This window comes from Xyrauchen texanus, chromosome 30 (assembly GCF_025860055.1).
Source record: "Xyrauchen texanus isolate HMW12.3.18 chromosome 30, RBS_HiC_50CHRs, whole genome shotgun sequence".
NCBI lineage: Eukaryota > Metazoa > Chordata > Actinopteri > Cypriniformes > Catostomidae > Xyrauchen > Xyrauchen texanus.
The window spans coordinates 19,929,076-19,951,033 of NC_068305.1; the positions used below are offsets into that span (position 1 = coordinate 19,929,076).

At 38.5% G+C, this 21,958-nt stretch overlaps 1 protein-coding gene across 1 annotated transcript in view; it reads left to right on the forward strand.

Moving 5' to 3' along the window:
• The first annotated feature begins 1,171 nt into the window (after positions 1-1,171).
• The window catches only part of clocka (clock circadian regulator a), a 90,097-nt gene continuing 69,310 nt past the window's right edge, over positions 1,172-21,958 (forward strand). Inside the window, exon 1 of the mRNA XM_052098754.1 lies at positions 1,172-1,270. The gene's annotated coding sequence lies outside the window, so the exon portion shown is untranslated. The remainder of the gene's footprint in view (positions 1,271-21,958) is intronic.

The following is a 21,958-nucleotide window of genomic DNA, read 5'->3' on the forward strand; positions in this document are numbered from 1 at the left end:
CACTGATTTGTTTGACACACTAGCATTTACATATTTTCACTAAGGGAATTAGTGTAGCTACTCTGGACTAAATGTAAATCATTTATTAACCTTAAAAAAAGAACACTGTAAATGACCCTTGGCTCGTGCGCATGACAAGCTTTCGGTCTGCCACAGTTTGTAATAGTCATTCAACTGTTTACGTAATTTGCCTTGCATTGACATAAATGCAAAGTTGTTGCTTCAAAACCCAACATTGACCATTTTTGTATTGATTTCAAATTATTGTATGCCTCCTTATACTCTGCATCTAACAGCATCACCACCAAAGAACGATGGACTCATTAGAAAGGTAACTGATTGAGTGTGATTTCTGCAGGTGTTTTTATATTATTTTTAAATGTAATTATTTGTGTTTTTACAAGTGTATCCATTTGCACGTTTATTTAAGTCTCTTGTTTTATCAGTGTATTTATTTGTTGTATTAGTCTGGCTGTATGCTGTATATCCCCTGTACTGTTAAAATAAAAGCCTTAAAAACGTCAACATTTGCCTCCGCACCATTTCGCGCACGCGCACCATCTTTATATTGGACAAGAGAGCTGTCGTTAAACACGTCAGACACACGCTACATTTTCCGCGCGCTTTCATATTCAAGGTTGGTTGTCGTGCGTATTTGACCTAATTGGCATTCCGCCAAAAGAAAGAAGGACACGTGCAGGCCAAAGATTAGGAACGTTTGTATAACCATAACATTCCCACCAAAACGCATCCATTAAAAGATAGCAAAGTATTGACCGTTTGAAGTTATTACAATTTTAAAACAGATTTACGGAAGCAGTGGAATGGGATAACTCAAAATAGAAGAGCTAAAATCACTGTCTGTGACTGCATTTACAGAAAAAGCCAACAAAAAATATATAATGTCAATATTAAATTAATTATGCTGAGTGATGAATTTCATGGATTTTACGTGATTCGTCTATAGCTTATAGTGAATTCTTCCAATGGTTGTTATTATATTAAGTTGAACACATTTTAAAATTTACGTTCAAAGGAAATCAAAAGATGTGTCCAGGTACCCTTCACATTACTCGTGGGTGTTTGCTAGCATTCAGTTTCATGTTGTCTTGCCAGTTTGTGATGGATTCTTCTCCGGAGTACTGCGCATGCGCGTGGTAAGCCTTGGGTAGGCCCTGCTGTTTGTCGAACTCGAGTTCAATCCTACACTGCCGTCTCAAGCAGAACAAGGAGCAAGAAAATCTCCCTTTCAGGACGGCAAATAAACGAGGTAAGACACAAGCGTGCTTCCAAAATGGCATTATTTAGAGACAGAGCAGCACAACTCTAATGTCATATTTGTCTCGGATTTGATAGCAGCGTACTAGATATGAAATACGGTTGTGTGTGTTTTTAATGCTTGACTGGGAAGAATCCGAAGGCCCGGTGACCCACATTTTTACCCTAGTGAGACAAGGGGAGTGTACGATGTTGCGCTGCCAAATGTTTTCGACCGATTTAAACCCCGCACATTTTTCCCATGCCTTGCACGATTGAGTCATTGCAGAAGCTATATATTTGTAGGTTTGCCCTTTAAACTTTAATGTTACTGTATTTATCACCTATGCACGTATATGCCCATACCGATGACGCGCGTTTGTATGACTGTAAACTCGCGCTTCTTCAGGTCATATTTTAACATAGAGTATGTCGATAGGATAGAGTAAATGGCATTGAAAAGCTGCACGAATGTCCGAGTTTACTCATTTATTTTACAAAGCATCCGCGCGCTTTCACTGGGATTGCCACTCAGGATGAGAATTAAATCAAATTTAACCTGGCCATTTCATCGCGGATCTAGCTCAACAACCTGTGGCGAGCTAGACTAAAAACTGGGTCTTAAAAGTCTTTTTGCTACAGAATTAGTTGACATTTATTGCACCGCCTGGGTCTGTTTAATTACTGCGCGAGCGGCGACTAAAGTGACACCTGTAATTCTCATTTTTATTTAAACGGGTTGTAGTGCACGTTTCATGTAGTTATTTATTTTATTTGAGCGTGTGTATGTTTCTTTAAAGGTGTGTCGGATAGATCTCTAAGCAAATTTGAATTTTATTTTCCCAAAACACCATAGCGCGCCAGAAAAGCGCATTGCTTATGTTGACTGGGCTCTGTCTCGAGCTGAGTGAGCTGCCTGATTATTAGTATCCTGTTTTTGGTTTCAAAGTTGCGTGCAACATTTTGGAAATGCTTTTGGGTGATGCTTAAATGTTGTCTAGATAGGCAGCTCAGTAGGTTTTATTACTTATGTCTCCAAACATATGAAAATAATTAAAGTGATAGTTCACCCAAAAATGAAAATTTCTCATCATTTATTCGCCCTTGTGCCATTCCAGATGTGTTTGACTTTATTTCTTCTGCTGAACACGAATAAAGATTTTTTTTTTTTTGGTTCTCACAATTTAAGTGAATGGTGGCCAGAATTTTCAAGGTCTGAAAAAGCACATAAATGACGCATAAAATTAATCCATAGTGTGTAACTTTGTTTGTAGAATTGTGACTTCAGTGTGTAAATCAATGTCTTCAGAAGCGATATGAAGGGTGTGAGTGAGAAACAGGTCAATATTTAAGTCCTCTTTCACATTAGTTTTCTTTTGTTTTTGACTATTTGCATTTTTCATGAATATCGCCACCTACTGGGCATGGAGGAGAATTTATAGGAAAAAACACTTAAAAATGTATCTGCTTCTGAATAAATAGATTTAACCACTGGAGTTATATGGATTACTTTTATGCTACCTTTATGGACTTTTTTGAGCTCCAGAATTTTGGTACCCATTCACTTGCAATGTAAGAACCTACAGGGCTGAGATATTTTTCTAAAACTCTTCATTTGTGTTGTGCAGAAGAACAAAAGTCATACACATCTGGGATGGCATGAGGGTGAGTAAATGATGAGAGAATTTTAATTTTAGAGTGAACTATACCTTTAAATGTAGTGGTTCTTTTACAGCATAATTTTGTGTAAAGCATCATCGAAATGATGTGCGTTATGAAAAGAGCTATATAAATAAAAATTACTTGACTAATGTCCAAAAGGGTAATTTTGTAAAAATGCATAAAATGTGTTACACATTATAATTTATATGTTAATATTATTATTGCTATTGTTATAAAAATAACTATGTAACGTGTCTTACTTATCTAAAAATATTATATGTGCACATGAATTATAAATAACACACGGTAAATAAATAAGATGCCCATATGATCCCTATAAAAGGACACAGCATGAAAAAGTTTGTTTTTCACCTTCACTTCATAATGTAACATAGAACAGGAGAATGTGCAGTTCTTTGGCTAAGCAGTTATTTACAAACACATTTATGCCCTTTCAAAAAATTACCTTTGTTAACCTGGTTTTGGCAAAAAAGCTTATTACTAGAACTGTAATGACAGAATAAATTCATATATGATCATTCAAAAGCTATTAGGCTTGAAGAATATTTCCTATTCATGTCTATTTTATTACGTTTATAATTTTTTTATGCCAATGTTTAATGTTGCCACATTTTTGTAAGGGATCCTGAAAATCGGTACATATGACTTTCCAGTGACTTTTTGTCCTGTATTTTATTATTGTTTGTTTTCCCTCATTGTGCAGACTTCTGCATTGTTTCAACAAGTTCAGCCAGTATTTCAGTTGATAATGGATGTGGTGTAAATCAGGGCATTCACATCTCTTTCAATGTCACCCCAACAACGTCATGCCTAGGGCTGCACAATTAATCGTATTTTAATCTCGATTACAATTTCTACCTCTCACGGTTAATTAAGCATAATCGTCTGCGATATTTGTGAGCAAGCAAACAGAAGGTGTCAGCTAGGTTAAGTTGCAAATTGTTGTTCATTTTTATTATAGGCTGTGTCTGCGGATGATAGACCAAATCACAAGGTCTTTCCTAGTTCGTTTTCACCTCACCTGACCAATCAGAAGTTCGCTAATGACGATCTCTTTCGAGCACACGCTGAAATAAATAACCGCACCGCAGGTGTATTTGCAGCGCACGAGGATAACGATGCAGCTTTCTGTGCTCGATGCACATTAAGTTCATTCCACCTCGTGCTTTGATAATGTACAGAACAGCTGTGGTCTGAGTTTGGTTCGGGCATGTCGCTAACGTGCGCTGAATGGTTTAATTTAAAGCTCTACGCATTTACCTCAGTTGCAAATTTGCCTAATTCCATATATATTTGGCCATAACAAACGTGTAACAAATCTAATGTAACCCCATGGCACGGGGTTGTGCGGAGCGAGGAAGAGATGAGAGCATTTCTATGGAAGGAGCACAAAACGCCACTGTCACCTCTGCTGGTGAAAGGCTTGATAAAATAATTAGGCTTCTTTCAAAATAGACACTTGATAATGTATAGCAATTCTGCATGCTCAATTATTACAGAAATATATTACTATTAGCCTATATATTACTGTAGGGAATGGGGATATAATAATAATAATGTTATTAATAATTATGGATCTTGAGAGGATGCAAGTGTAAACACCAGAGTAACTGTTTCTATTAGCAGTAAAGAATGGGCAAAACATGCCTTAATTTTGGTCAACAGGAATCATTTACTAGTTTGCAGTTCTAACAACTTGAGCTACTTGAGTTAAAATGAGCTACTGTTTAATTAAATTTTGTTCTTATAGAATCAAGATCGAAGCAGTGGCAACAGTATTTATTTATTTATATTTTTATTCAAATTGTGCAGCCCTGTAATTCAAATAACAGAATAATCGTGATTAAAATTGAGCAAAAAAATCGTGACTATCATCATTATCATGCAGCCATATTCATGCCCATCTGACTAATCAGGTTTGTCCGATATTGCTTTTGACCTTATGTGCAAATGTATAACAATCTTGCATACTTTATCATATCAGAAAGTCCCTTGAGTTTGGCTGAATTGATAGTGTATAAAGTGGCTGTGTATAAGGAAGTGTGAAGTCAAGAATATTAATGAGAAATTAATAATGTGTGTGTTTGTATGTTTGGAAGGAAAGATGACATTCTGTACTTCCTGTAGATCAAGCAATTCACACAAGACCTTTGATGCCATGGCTTGCCACAGTATCCTCTTGAACTATTCTATCATTTGACATTGTTGGCTACAGTTAGTCTAGATCTGTAGAACTAATACTAGACATGTAATTGTTTTAGTCTTGACATGCTTCTTTATGTACATTCATATACACACACAGGATAATCGAACCCAGTTAAAATTATTCATGTAATTTAGCCTAAAATAAGGCCATTAAGGGAGTGGTGAGATAGGGGTGATGCTTAAAATGTAAATAGAACAGGTTTTACAGGGGCCTTTATTTTATTAGCTTCAAAGAAATTACCTTGTAGCTATACAATTACTCAGCCCTTCTGTGAGTGCTGAGAGTGTACACTATTAGAGGGGCAAGTTGCATTGAGTGTAGGGCTGAAATGATTAGTAGATGTTATCGACAATAATAAAGAAATTGTCTACAAACATTTTTGAATAGTCGTTTGAGCTCATTTAATGTAACATGAGATCACATTAAACTCTAATGATGAAGCGTGAGAGCAGCACTGCAGTTCACGACAGACTTAGGAGAGGAAGAATTACACAACTCACAGTCCAGATGCATTCTAAACTTACCAAACAGCTTCAGATGATGTAGATCGCAAATTATGAGGTAATAATAAAGCAAAAAAACAAAAAACTTAAATACAGAAGCACTCTCGCTGTGGAACAGGTGCCGCCGCTCTGCTGAGGCAAAACCTTTGTGTCGAGCGTCTTTAAAGAAAACACCCCGATGTTACATCTTAAATGCAGTTATATTTAATGAGTTATAGCTTTATTTAAGTTAAAATAATATGGAAGCAGATCATGTAAATAATTACAAACTCCGAAACTGGGATTTCTATGTGCGGTCAGCGCCTCTTCTATGAGTTGCGCGAATGTCCAGATCTAAGGGGGAGAGATTGATACTGTACCCGGCTGAGGCACACTCTTTTGTGGGGACACGTGTCCCTCAAGCGTGCACGCGTAATGCAGCTAGATTATAACGTGATGGCTCGAGACTTATTGAATCATAATATATGTCACTGTGCATTTCTTATCATGAATAAAATTGGCAATACATCGCTTTATTAATACGAGAGGCTTTTTTTTTGTGAGTTAAAGATGGATTGAAGTGAACAGAAAGGTGAGAGTGGAAGTCTTCGCCCCATTATACACTGCAACAAAATTTTTTTGATTTGTTTTGTTTTTGGCTTGTTTTCCAATATAAAACTCCTTTAAAACAATGTACATTTTCTTTAGCAGCTATATTGCAGAAGAACAAATTGTTTTCTGAGAATGTTGACTATATACATTTTTTTAATAATAATCCTTTAAAAAAGATGCATTCACCCGAGAAGCAGCAAATAAGATATTTAGAGTTGCTTTTAGAGAATAGATCTTGAATATAAGTATATTTTGTCTTTACTGCAATTGAAGAAGTTTGACCAAGTGAAAAAATACACTTGTATACGAAATACACTTATATTTAAGATACATTGTCTTAAAGCAAGTCTAAATATCTTATATGTTGCTTCTCAATTAAATGTATCTTGTTTTAAGGAACGTTAAGCAATTTTAAATGTAAAACAAGAAAAAAAAACCTGATAACAATAGGATATTTTGCAGTGAATTTCTTTATTGAATTACACTTAATAAAAAGTAGTTTTTCCTTTAATTCAGTGAATGTCTTTTAGAGGTATTTTTAAAGTATGATTTTTTCCTCTATTGTTAGTAAACAGTTTAATACAACCTTTTTAACAAGCTGAATAATCAATAAAGAGCTAATGATTAATCATTGTAATAATCGCTGAATAGTCGAATAATCGTTCTAATAATAGTAAGGTTAATCGATTATCAAAATAATCATTAATTGCAGCTAATTGAGTGCACATTAACAAGGAGTACATGTTTTGATCAGAATAATTTCTAAATAATTTTTTACTGTCACTTACCTAATTAAGGAGTATTTATTGTCTAAAAATGGATTGTACACTTTCATACCCAGGATTTAGTCATGTGCATAATGCAGGCCAAAGCTGGTAACGCTACCTGTTGCACTATTGTTTAATGCCTCCAAAACCATCTTCTGGGTTAATGTTTTGATTTTCCGAGACCATAATACAGGGAAAAGTGTTATGTATGAAGTGTTGCCAACTATGTTCTGTTGGATATGAAGTCTCAGTATAAAAGAAACTGTTGTACTGTAGTAGCAAATGTAAAACAAACCCGTACACATGGGGTGGACATTGTGCCCTGGCAGTGATCTTGCCTTGACACTGGGGAATATTGGTCTGTTCTGCTGGTGTTGAATAAAGGGTCACCTGTTCTAAAGGCCGATTTATATAGTGTCGAACCTACGCTATAGGTAATGCGTAACCACAACATGCACCTCATCGTAAATGTAAGAATGCGTGCGTCGACCACAACAACTGTGATTTGATAGGTACACTTTGTTTCCATCCTCCAGCATGACAAAAAATATATTTAAGGAAACGTAGCATTTTCTCCAAGATTATTTTCAAATCTATGCATTGTATTCACTGATCTGTGATCATGTCACATTGCATTTGGGAGTGTTTAATTTTTTGTGAGCATCTGTCGGTTTAATATTGTTTATTTCATGAAGTTACAAGTGAAAGTGTGACAAAGGAAACATCTGTTTACAGCGCATTAACTGAAAGTTTTATATATATATATATATATATATTAGTATGTGATTTCTAATCTTCTATGCATTCTAATCAGATCTTTCCCATCTGTATTAAGTTTGACAATAGTGTTCATAACAGTGCATCCAGAAAGTATTCATAGTGCTTCACTTTTTCCACATTTTGTTATGTTACAGCCTTATTCCAAAATGTATTAAATTCATTATTTTCCTCAAAATTCTGCAAACAATACCCCATAATGAGAACGTGAAAGAAGTTTGTTTGAAATCTTTGCAAATTTATTAAAAAAAAAAAAAAAAAAAAAACAGAAAATCACATGTACATAAGTTTTATGTATAGTACTACCCTTCCCAAGATCTGTGCCTTGATACAATCCTGTCTCGGAGGTCTACAGACAGTTCCTTAGACTTCATGGCTTGGTTTGTGCTCTGACATGCACAGTTAACTGTGGGACCTTATATAGACAGGTGTGTGTGCCTTTCCAAATCATGTCCAGTCAACTGAATTTTCCAAAGGTGGACTCCAGTCAAGTTGTAGAAACATCTCAAGGATGATCAGTGGAAACAGGATGCACCTGAGCTCAATTTTGAGTGTCATGGCAAAGGCTGTGAATACTTAAGTACATGTGATTTTCTTTTTCGTTTTTTATTTGTAATAAATTTGCAAAGATTTCAAACAAACTTCTTTCACTTTGTCATTATGGGGTATTGTTTGTAGAATTTTGAGGATAATTGTGAATTTAATACATTTTGGAATAAGGCTGTAACATAACAAAATGTGGAAAAAGTGATGCGCTGTGAATACTTTCCGGAGGCACTGTAAATAATTATAATTCAGTTCAAGTTATGACAACAAACTCTGCAGGCTAAATCGTCATGATTCGTACGTCTTCTCTAAATTTGGCTAATTAAGTGATATTGTGCGACTGCACTCGTTTGAATCCCTATGACTTTCACTACAGCCAATGATGTCGTTGGACATCGTTTCAAACACAACAGCTTCCTATCATGTTTACACATTCTAGTGGTTTAAGTTTAGATAATGAGTTTGGGTAAGGGCATAATATTAATAAACATGTCCTTAACACCTCATGTTAATATACACCTCTTGTATATATTCTAAGCTTTAAAACGACATGTGTGTTTGTAAACCAAGCAGTTATTGTTTTATTTGATAAATATTTTCAGCGTGGAGCATCAAAATATGCCACAATATTTATTTAGAATTATTAAAGTGACTCAAAAGCAAGAAAACAGTCTATTCATGATTTATTGTCTTTCTGCAAGGCAGGCAACATGTAGGCCAGGGGTGCCCAATATGTCGATCGCGATCTACCAGTCGATCGCAAAGGCAATGCTGGTAGATCGCACAAAATTTAAATGTACTTTCGTTAAATTTTAATTACGAAAGTACATTAGTTTCTTTCTTTCTACATTAGTTTCCTTCTTTTAGTTTCTGTCTGACTTGCACTTGACGAGTAAATATTGACCAGGCGAGAATTTTGTTTATTCAGTTGCCATGACAACTAGTTTTGCACACACGCGCCTTCCAAGGGCTTCTGAGAACAGAGCGTGAAATTGCGATGCTAGCAGTGTTTGAGACCTGCTACCAGCAGCTACTGCTGGATTATGCTAAACTGTCTGATTCCATTCAGTGCAAGTCATCAGAATAAGATAAATGCCGTGGCTATTGTAATCTATTGTGCTGTAGGTGTTTTTGGTTAAGTTTTAAAACTGAATGATATCAACATTGAACATTATTAGATATTTTTTTATTAAATAGAAGATGAATTCCATGTAGGTATACACACAGTAGTCCCAACAAGCATTTTCATATTTTAAATGAAACTGTGTTTTTTTTTAGTTGGTAGATCTTATTGAGTTGGTCATTTAAAAGTAGATCATCATGCAAAAAAGTGTGGGCACCCCTAATGTAGGTCATGTAGGTATAATAATATGTACCTAAATACTACATACTTAACAAATGTTTTAATTTTCCAATAATTTAATAAATACTTTTAAATACATATATTATGTTGCCTTTATCGCAGAGAAGTACATTTATTTTAGAAATTAAGGCATTTTCTCTCAATACAATTGGCTGTGTAGTCACAGAGCAATGCAGATACATCAACGCAGAACTAAATACTGTATGTAAACCACTAAATTGGCCACTATGCAAAGCCTAAAGCGTACGTTTCAAGCTTAAGTTTAAACCTGCTTTTAGGTCTGAGGAGCATTTCGGTTGCACATTGGTTACATTGGTAACTTTCACTTTTAAAGACAGCAATTCACCAACAACCCTCACTGTTTAATAACACACAAATTAAAATAATCAGAAACGGTCTTGGGATTGATTTTCACAATTGCTAAATAGGATAACTTTATATAGAATGCATCATCTGTCTGTTACTATACAGAAGATAGCCTGTGTAGAGTGTGTGTATGTGTGTGTGTGTGTGTGTATAATATATATATATATATATATATTAGTGGGATCTGGGAAGTGTGGCTTGATTTCTATTTTATGAGAAACATTGTCCAAACTTTGAACAGCAGTTCCTTAGACCCAACAGCCTACTGAATTGGCCACTTTTGTACTACCTCACATGGATTGATATTTATACACAAACATCATTTCCTGCACTGCTAAAAAAGGAATTATGTTTTGACCCATGTTGTGAGTTGGGTGTCTGGATTGAATGGGATGACTTAAGACTTGGTAGTGCAAAATAATTCTAAAACTATAAACACACAACAAGTCTTTCTGTTGTGTTGTCCTCACTGGCTTCACACAAAAACAAAAATGCAGCGCTACAAAAATGAATGACTATATAGCTTGTTTACACCTGGTATTAAGATGCGTTTTTGATGATCAGCGTTAATACAGGTCTAAACGGGATCTAAAACATTTTGTGATCAGATCGCAAAAATCACATACGAATGTGGTCAAAAACGCATGAGAACGCATCACATTTGAAGTGTGAAGCTAATCTCTCCGGCAGCAGCAAAGTGCCACCTCTCACCTGTCATGAGTTTAAACTGTTTAAAATGAAAAAAAATGACAGATTGGAAAATTTGAACAAGCTGATATATACACAAGCAGGAGAACTAAACAGATCTTCTTTAGTTTGTCTGATACCAACATGCAGAGACACACTTATGAGAAGCACGAACATCCTGAACAACTGCATCAGGGAGAAATAGTGTGCCATTTTCTTTTGACTTTGTTACACTTTAATGTCATGCAGGAACACACTGATTGATTTACAGTATGTCCTCATGAAACCCATGAAAGAGACCCTCTCCTCCAAATCCGATCACAAGTGGTCACAGGAGACTCATTTAAGTGACCAGGTGTAAACAACGATGTGTCTCACCTAACCACATGTGAACGGATCACCCTAGATGCATCTTAATAATACCAGGTGTAAACGGGGTCTTACGTTCTCTCTATATGAATCCCTCAAACTTATAATAAATGGTATTTACATTTATTTATTGTTTAGTATGTAGTTAGGACCAATTATTGGGGGGTAGGATGAGGGAACACATAATTTTTTTAGGAGCAACTGATCAAATAATAGCAACATACAGCAGATCCTCTGGGCTATTCTATTATTGTATGAGGAATTTTCATATAAACATAAACATTCTGCCAACCCACCAGTTCTCAAGAAGCAAAAATAAAGGCAAGTAGGTAGAACAGTATCCCTTAAAACACAGAACTTGACTAACCTACTTTAATTTGCAACTTTGTACTTGGAAGGCATTACAGAATAGGCCGCCAATGGCACAATGCTGTTTTGACCTTGTTGGCTCAGTTCAGTGCCTTTTAAAAACTCTTTTGATTAAAGTGCGCTAGCTGTTTACATCTGGAAAACAGTACTGTGATCTGGCCTATGTACATTGTAGGAAATGTATCAGAAATTGTCTGAAAACACTTGAGAGTACATGAAGGCCTTTGAAATGAAGCATTATGGTACCCCTCATTTAAAGTTGTGCAAATTACTTTTTAAAGTTGAGGTGCAGAGATGGAGGCTGGCATGTGCCTAGGCAAAGTCTCATATTGCTTCTTTTTTGGTCTGGGCTGTTTACTGGAGCGACCAGTTGCAGAAGTAGCTTTGTCTTTTTCTTTCTCTCTTTTCTGTTTATCTTGTGTTTTGCGTTTATAGCAGGGACTAAAAACGGTTCAAGAAACAAAAAACGAAACCAAACTATATTTTCTGAAGAACATAACTGTTGTTGATGCGGCATTTTGTGAGTTTAGACCTTTTTAACAACTGTGAATAATTACTGCATACATGTATGGCGAATACAGAGACAATGAAAATATTATTAGAGGTAAAAAGTAAATTTCTCAGTTTTTTCCAAGTCTTCACTGAATTATTGTTAGATATGACGCATATACAGATTTGATGCTGTTGGGTTTTGACAGAGAAGAAGATCTGTAATTGCAAAATTAAAAAAAAAAAATTAGCATAAAATAATTGCTTATTTTATCATTTTGGTGAGGCAAGTGGGTTATTTTGGGCTTGTTTTTCCAGATCAGGTTGCTTGTTTCTCTTGTGAGATCTGTCAACCCTGCAATTGGTATATCACCCACCCCTTAGCGCATAGTACTGCCATTTTAAAAAGAATATTGTTAACTGTTCTTTTTATTTTGTTTTAACCAGTTACCATTCGGAATGGAGGCTGCTCCTTTCCAAAAGTTTTAGAATTTATTATAGGACTGCAACTAATGAATATTAAAAAAAATGATCTTTTATTAATTATATATATATTTTATTAATCTTTTAATAAACTTCATCACAGGACAAGCTGTTTTACAAAATGGAAATGATTGCATTGAGAATAATGCATTGAGTTTCCCCAACAGGGATTAATAATGCTGTCAATCTAAAGAATTTAATAGTAAAATGTTATTTCTTGGCAAAAACCTCAACCACGTTCAGCACACAAGCACCGTGCCAAAGCTTTTTACCACATGAATCTTTGTGCTCATGACTTTCTTAAAGTGTTTATTATACAGTACCCCCATGCTTTGGTCAACTTGCATTTCATTGTTTTTTGCTACAACTTTTTTACAATTTTATTTTGTCTTTTTGGATGACCATAGCTCTCAACATCCACCCACTCCACCCAAACCCACATGCATGCCTCCATCTGCTCACTCTACACTCTCAGGCTGTCTGTTCTACACTGGACTCTACTTCAGAGTGATGTGCCATGTGTATGATATCAGAATCTTATTAATAATGCTTAAAAGAATGGTAATAGTGAACCCAGTTTGGTTTAAAAAAAGCTATACTTTTTCAAGATACTTGATAAGTTGCTACAGTCAGGATCATCGACTAGTCGATTAGTGAGGCTGACATGTAGGCGTAGGTATGCACCAATTCAAGACGCTGGTACGATTTGTCTCTCTAAACTACGTAAAAACCTGGTGAAGCCTCTGTGCATGTGCTGTATTCAAATCAATCCAATCATAGCGCTGGGTTCATTTCCCAAATAGCAATCAGTATGATTGACAAATGTCATTAAAAATCGACAGCAATACTAAATCCTGCTCGATCCCCCTTCCACTCCTGCCATCTTACTGATTTCTTAAGTGAAAACAGTACAGTAGTCACTGTAGTTCTAACTCCTTTAGGTAAACGTGTTGTGGTGGATGTGGAAAGTTGAAATATTGAATTGAGTTAACTTAATCCTCTGGAGTTGACGATCACGCGGGCGTTATCGCATGGATTCATTTCAAATACTCCGTCATTCATGGTCACTCAGATAAGAAGACGACAAAATTCAGCCATGCAAATTATAAAATGCTCAAGTAATGCTGAAAAATAAATTTAAATAAAATTGAAATCGCTATATGGCTTAGTGATTATTCAAGTGCCGTGATTTAAATATTTTGAGGCGCCGTATGTTCTAGAGTGAGTTCCAGAATTGTTCAAGATGCGCAAACATTTCCCCTGATTTGTAATGAGAATAGTTTATAAATCAGCGCTTACGATAATTTACCACGGTTTTACTGTACTGTAGCACATTTACATTTATGCATTTGGCAGACGCTTTTATCCAAAGCGACTTATTACAGGGACAATCCCCCTGGAGCAACCTGGAGTTAAGTGCCTTGCTCAAGGACACAATGGTGGTGGCTGTGGGGATCGAACCGACAATCTTCTGCTTAACAGTATAGTGCTTTAGCCCACTACGCCACCACCGCTCCATAGTAAGTGTTTTTTTTTTTTTTTCAGAATGAAGAAATTAAAAACAGACATGCATTAAATGAGTATTGTCCTAGTTTTGGTTAGATTATGACCAGTGATTCCTCTAAAATACTGCCTTATCAGGGATAGCACAAAGGTGTTTGTGACTGAGGGCAGACCTGCTAACCTTTGGAAAATATTTAACATTAATAACATTATCCTAATGCTACATAATTTGCAAGCTAACTTGCTTGTTCAACTGGGGCTGGTTGCACCAGCTTTGCGCAAGTTAGAACTTAGCCTAGTTGTGGCGTAAATGGGCACTAAGTCACAATTGATGCACTACTAAATATTTGAGCATTGCACCATTAAACTTAGGTAGGACGTAACCCTACATATAAACTAAATATTTACGGAGGCCTCCGACCAGGAGTAACTGATGGAATAAAAAGCAGACTCATTTAATAACATCAATGAACTCATGTTTTGACATTAGCCATCAAGGAGCTTCAGGTAATACTTTAGCTATCTAGGAAGGCCTACATTTCTAGATATTTTTGAATTGAATGGGCTACATTTTTCATTTTGCCTATTCAGGATGTGTGACTATATAGCTGATTTAGTTTTTAAAGAAAAAGGAAATCCTGAACTCAAACTTGAGTTTTACTCATATCTCATTGACAGTGTTTTACATCACAACATAATTGTTTTTAATTATTATTATATATTTTTTTTACATATGTACATTAGGGATGTGTGAGACTAGTCAACTAAATGGTACAGCTGCTGCTAGTCGGCATTGGAAATAATAGTCGACTAGTCTGTTAATATTGAATTCCCATAAAACATTTTATTTACACATTGCGTTATATTGTTTTTATCATTACATAAAAAAGAATTAACACAATTATTTAATAAGTGTTTATCTGGAGGATGATTTCATGCTTCCCTCTTTCACTCGTGGTGCGCACAGAACAATGTTCTGATGAGCAAAACATGGTATGTTATCAAACCCCGTGCCCCGTCGCTCTGATAGTACTCATAAAAAATTTCCAATGTTAGCAGGTCTGAAATTCCTTACTGACAAGTTACTGTCAATATCAAAAAATGACCAAAAATGACGATGCAAAAAGAACCATTAAAACACAATTAAAGTAGTTCATATTGTGACGGACATGATGCACTGAGTCACATGATGCACTGAGTCACATGATGCACTGAGTCACATGATGTGTGGAGCTCATTGTTTAAGAGAGTGGGAAGATGGCAGTTTAGGAATGCCTTGTGGAAAGATGTGGGAAGTTAATCCCTGCATATCTCCTTAAAAAAAACCCTGTGAGGTGAAAAGGAACCTTTCATTGATTTGCCTTGGGATTTATGGATCTTTTGGAAGTTGATGGATGTTCAGAGAAACTACTTATGGTCCAAACAACCATGGAGGACAGGTCATTTCTCTAACTGACTGACTGGACAAAACCAAACAAGTATTGTTTTTTTTTACTGTTCTTATGTTGGGTTTGACAGTGGAGACTTTTGACCATGAGACTGTGTAAATGTTGTTTAAAGTGCTGAGAACTCTTTTTGAACTGCACAGTGGACTGGTTGCTCAGTGCTGGTCTGAATGGACTTAAAGGTCTAAGTGCATGTGCAAGCAACTATGCTGGATTGAGAACTCAGTCAAGAACTGTTCATGTGAACTTGTGAAACTGGTGGTTTGCACTCTAAATGAGTTGAAAAGAAATGAACTGAATTTGAATTAATTTAATTTTTGAATGAACTGATTTGTTTTTGTTGAAAGATTTTGTCATGTTAAATGAGCCCCAGAATTGGGAATTGAGTATTTGAATTTCTGGGATTTTTTTGGTTTCCGGTTTTGTTGTTTTTTGTGTTGGCATTTGTGAATCATTAATGCTTTCCCCTCACTGAATATTATCTTGCTCAAAACTAATAACAGTTTATATGAATTGAGCCTATTGCTGTTTGTGTGTTAATTCTTCATCCACATATTAAGGGTTCCTACAATTTTTTTATGTTTGCATCCTTTGTATGGTTGACTGACTCAACGAAATGTAGTAGGTTTAAACACCTGCTTGGCACCCCAGTCAATTAGGTCAATCTGTTACAATATGACTTGGTCATTTTATTCAAAGCCACTTGAAGACGTGCGATAGCTCTGTGAATCACAAAAGGCTGTGTTTATTAATAAGTAAATGTATATAATATGCCAGCGCGTTATTGAATGGCGCTGCTCTGTTTACACACACATTTGCGGCTATTTTTAGACTTTATTTTTAGACTTTTGTGAGTAGCGCTCAATATTTGAGCGCTACTCACAAACAACATCTCAGATGTAGATGCTCAATAGTTCGGTTTACTTAAAATATACATTTAGAACGGCACTTTAGTTGCATTTTACCAGAATTTGAACAAGAAGCGAATTAAACTACTATGAACTTTCCTACAAATAGACACATGCAGGACTTCCTGGAGAGTTAAAATAAAAGTGTGAGGGTTTTAAAGTTAAAGGTACACGTAATAAATTACTGTATTTAAAATCCTAAAAGTCAATAATAATAATAATAATAATAATGTTTTTTTATTTTTGTATTATTATTATTATTATTATTGGTTTACAAATTATTACTATTTAAGTTTAATGGGTTCCAAAAAAAATAACTGTGAATGAAAAGTGACCTGATATCTTACAACTAAATTGAACAAAAAAGAGATCTGAATCCTTTAAAGTCCAGATACAAGTTGAAAAAATATTATGTTTAAATATTACAATATATGATGACTGGAATTAGTTAATTTTGCTGCTACATTATCCAGTATACTAGTTAATAATAAAGTGTTTCTTAATAAGCTATACATTTATATTGAAATAATGTGTAGTTAGAGGTTTGGGTTTCAAATCAAATCACTTTGTCACACTACCATGTACACAAGTGCAACAGTAGGTGAAAGTCTTGTGTGCAGATCCGAGCAACATAGCAGTCATGACAGTGAGGAGACATATACCAATTACAATAATCAACTTATTTACACAACACAATTTACATATCAAATGTACACATAATTACACAACACAATAATAATAACATACAATGTACAGTAAACAATACACACAATATAGAATACACATACAATAAAAAAATAAAAATAAGAGTATATATCGGCCAATACTGAGATTTCCGATATCGGATCGGAAGAGAAAGTGGTATCAGTACTATGGTTTAGAATGTTTTTGTCAATGCATCCGATTTAGACTGCCTCAAGCCCTGGCGTCACCTATGCGCCCGGTGTAGACAGTGTTCGGGTGTTGCTAGTAGTGCTGCATGATTAATCATATCGCAATCGCGATGTCAGCCTGTGCGATTATATGACGGTAAATTTCTGCAATTTTATTAAATAAACAAGTGCACGTGTGGACGTGACCACCCATTCTCTCTGAGAGCTGTTTGCCCATTTTCAACACTGCTAATAAAAAGATTACCAGTCAGTCTCAGTTTAGGGAGTGGCACATGTGGTCATGTCATGTGAGTTTCCGGTGTGCAGCATGGAATTCAGGTGAAGATGGATGCCGAGCAGACCGACACTGAACTGGTGGCCAGAAAAAATAACACAGATCACAGCTTGGCGATATATCTTTATTTCATCTTTAATTAAATTCATATAATACGGGGCGCGTGCCATGAAATAAACACAAACTCCAAAACTGTCATTCTCGTGGAAGAGACTGAGTTGGAAGAGCTGGAGTCGAGACCAGGAGATATTTAAAGTTCTGCCGGGTGATGCGCACTCTAACACGGAGACGCTCGTCTCTCAACCCCGCCCGCTGTCTGCAACTTGCAACGTGTTGCATCATTGATGAGATCATCATGATAAGATCAACCTTACGTGAAAAATAACACTAAAATGACAACAACAATAAAATGTGTGTGTGTGTGTGTGTGTGTGCGTGTGTGTGTATTGGTTTTGGATAAACAAGATTGACAAATGCTTATCAATAATACTGTAATAATACAATAATAATTACACTGTAATAATTTTTACAGTGTTCAGTGGCTAAAATATCAATATGGCTCAATGTTACTAAAATGTCAAGAGTTTTCATTGACTAAAACTACATTAAAAAGCCCAGTAAGCCAAACAAAACAGCATAATTACAGATGTGTTTGCGATAAGTGACAAGTCTTCACGGAGATATAAAGAGTCACGAAGCACCGTTAGCAAAGTGGGATTTCAGAAAATTATCCACACATTTGACAAGAAGTACCAGCGATAAGTAGAACTTTTTAGAAAGAGGATTTGGAAATACCAGTTGGTCATTTAAAAAAAAAACACAACAGCAACAACAACTGTTTTAGTGGATTTAATTGAACCACACTTTTATATCCAGTGTATTTTTCAAAAGAGTTTATACAAAGTACATGATGTGCGGTAAGTGAGGACCCAAAAGCGATATAACAAAGCAGTCTTTAATGAAAGTTCGTAATTAGATCACAACAGAACACAAAGTCTTCTCCTTGAGAGGCGAAAGGTAAACATAAACAACCAGACCTCTAGCAGCGAGGGGCGAACTGAATAGAACACAAATCCAGGTTGTTAACGGAGAGAGGGGTGCAGAGGAGCGGAAACAAATGCGGGACAGGACTGGACAGCGACAATTCTGACTGTGGATAGTAACAGTGTGTAGCGTTCTCAAGTGAGGGAAAAGGAGAGAAGTAACAAAAGAGAGCCAAAAGAGTACTGTCATGTTGTATCATCATATGTTTTGCTCTTGTTCTTTCCTTCTACTCTTATGCCAATAGATGGCATAAGAGTAGAAGGAAAGAACAAGAGCAAAACATATGATGATACGACATGACAGTACCCCCCAGCGAGCGTCTCCTGGCTCTCTCGAGGAGGAAACCTGGCGGTTCCGGAGGAAATCATCAATCAGCGAACGGTCCAGAACTTCCCGAGAGGGAACCCAACTTCTCTCCTCGGGACTGTATCCCTCCCAATCGACCAGAAACTGATGACCACGGCCCCGGGGACGCATGTCTAGAATCTTGCAGACCCTGTAGATGGGGACGCCCTCAACGTGAACGGGGGGGGGGGAAGAGGGACGAGTGGGAGCGCGGGCAGCAGGCTTGACACAGGAGACGTGGAAAACCGGGTGAACACGGCGAAGATAGCGGGGGAGAAGTCGTCGTACCGCAACGGGGTTAATGACCTGAGAAATTCGGAACGAGCCGATGAAGCGTGGGGTCAGTTTACGAGGGGCGGACCTAAGGGGAAGGTTGAGGGTGGAGAGCCACACCCTTTGACCGCGGCAGTATCTGGGACTCTTGGATCTACGCTTATTAGCAGCTTTAACTGTCTGGGCTCTAAAACGGCGCAGGGCTGAACTAACACTCCACCAAGTGCGTTCGCAATGTTGGACGAAAGCTTGAGCGGAGGGGACGCTGGAGTCGGCGAGTTGCGACGTGAACAGCGGAGGTTGATAACCAAGGCAACACTGAAAGGGGGACAGACCGGCAGCGGACGACGGAAGGGAGTTATGGGTGTATTCGGCCCAGGGGAGGTGCTCAGCCCAGGACGCGGGGTTGCGGAAGGAGAGGCTGCACAGAATGTGGCCAACAGTCTGATTGGCCCGTTCGGCTTGACCGTTAGACTGAGGGTGGAAGCCGGACGAGAGACTGACGGACGCCCCAATCAAGCGACAAAACTCTCTCCAAAATAGAGACGTGAACTGCGGACCTCTGTCTGAGACGATGTCGGACGGGAGACCGTGAATGCGAAAAACATTTTCGACAACAATCTGTGCCGTCTCCTTGGCGGAGGGGAGTTTAGCGAGGGGAATGAAATGGGCCAGCCGACGAAGGAAGACCAGTGATGAAGTCTAGGGCAATATGGGACCACGGTCGCGAGGGGATGGGAAGTGGTCTCAGGAGACCCGCCGGGGGAGTTACCGGACTTAGTCTGAGCGCAGATGGAGCAAGCTGCTATGAAACGCCGCGTATCACGCTCTCGAGTGGGCCACCAAAAGCGCTGGCGAATGGACGCGAGCGTGCCCCGGACGCCGGGGTGGCCTGCCAACTTGGCCGAGTGGGCCCACTGAAGAACGGCTAGGCGAGTGGAGGTAGGAACGAAAAGGAGATGTTTAGGACAGTTACGCGGAGAAAGAGTGTTACCAAGCGCCCGTTTAACCCGTCTCTCGATTCCCCATACTGCCGCCCCGATGACGCAACCCTTTGGGAGGATCTCCTTTGAGTCCGTGGGGACCGAGGAAGGAAAGAGGCGCGACAGGGCATCGGGCTTGATGTTCTTAGAGCACGGACGGTAGGAAATAACAAACTCGAATCGAGTGAAAAATAGAGCCCAGCGAGCCTGGCGCGCATTAAGACGTTTAGCGGAACGAATGTACTCTAAATTTCTATGGTCCGTCCAAACGATAAACGGAACGGTCGCCCCCTCCAACCATTGGCGCCATTCGCCTAAAGCGAGGCAGATGGCGAGCAACTCACGGTTCCCCACATCGTAATTACGTTCGGACGGAGACAGGCGATGGGAAAAGAACGCGCAAGGGTGGACCTTGTTGTCAGCAGCGGAACGCTGGGAGAGAATGGCTCCCACGCCTACTTCGGACGCGTCTACCTCGACGATGAACTGTCTAGACAAATCCGGGGTAAGAAAGATGGGCGCGGACGTAAAACGGCTCTTAAGGAGGTCAAAAGCCCTCTGGGCCGAGACGGACCAATTAAAGCGCGTCTTGACGGACGTGAGGGCGGTCAGGGGGGAAGCCACCTGACTGAAATTGCGGATAAAGCGTCGGTAAAACTTGGCAAAACCGAGAAAGCGCTGCAGCTCGACGCGTGACTTAGGAGTGGGCCAGTCGAGCACGGCTTGGACCTTGGCGGAATCCATCTCAATACCCGCGGCGGAAATGACAGAGCCAAGAAAAACTACTGAAGGGGCATGGAAGGGGCACTTCTCTGCCTTAACGTAGAGACGATTCTCCAATAAACGTTGAAGGACGCGGCGAACATGCAGGACATGAATTTGGAGTGACGGTGAAAAAATCTAAATATCGTCGAGATAAACGAAAACAAAAATGTTCAGCATGTCTCTTAGGACATCGTTGATGAGCGCCTGAAAGACAGCTGGGGCGTTGACAAGGCCGAACGGAAGGACCCAATATTCAAAGTGCCCTAACTGGGTATTAAATGCTGTCTTCCACTTGTCCCCCTCCCTAATGCGCACGAGATGGTAAGCGTTACGCAGATCCAATTTAGTAAAATATCTGGCTCCCTGCAAGATCTCGAAGGCTGAAGACATCAGAGGGAGCGGGTAACGATTCTTAACTGTAATGTCATTCAGCCCTCGATAATCAATGCATGGCCGAAGAGAGCCGTCCTTTTTCTTAACAAAAAAAACCCCCGCCCCGGCGGGAGAAGAGGAGGGGACTATGGTACCGGCGTCGAGCGAGGCGGATAAATAATCCTCAAGGGCTTGGCGCTCGGGAACCAACAGAGAGTAAAGTCTACCGCGGGGGGGAGTGGCTCCTGGGAGGAGCTCGATCTTACAATCATATGAGCGGTGCGAGGGAGGGAAGCGGCTCGGGAACGACAGAACACCGCTCGCAAATCGTGATAGTCCTCCGGCACACCAGTCAAATCACCAGGCTCCTCCTGAGAGAGAGAGACAGAGGAGATGGGGGGAATAGCAGACGTTAAACATTTCACATAACAAGAGACATTCCAAGAGAGGATGGTGTTCTTAGACCAATTAATGGAGGGGTTATGTTGAACTAGCCAAGGGTGGCCTAAAACAATAGGAGCAAACGGTGACTGAAAAATAAAAAAGGAAATGGTCTCGCTGTGATTACCAGAGACAGTGAGGGTCAAGGGTAGCGTCTCACGCTGAATCCCGGGGAGGGGACTACCGTCCAGGGCAAACAGGGCTGAGGGCTCCCTTAAATCAGAAAGGGGAATGCTGTGCTCTCGAGCCCAAGTTT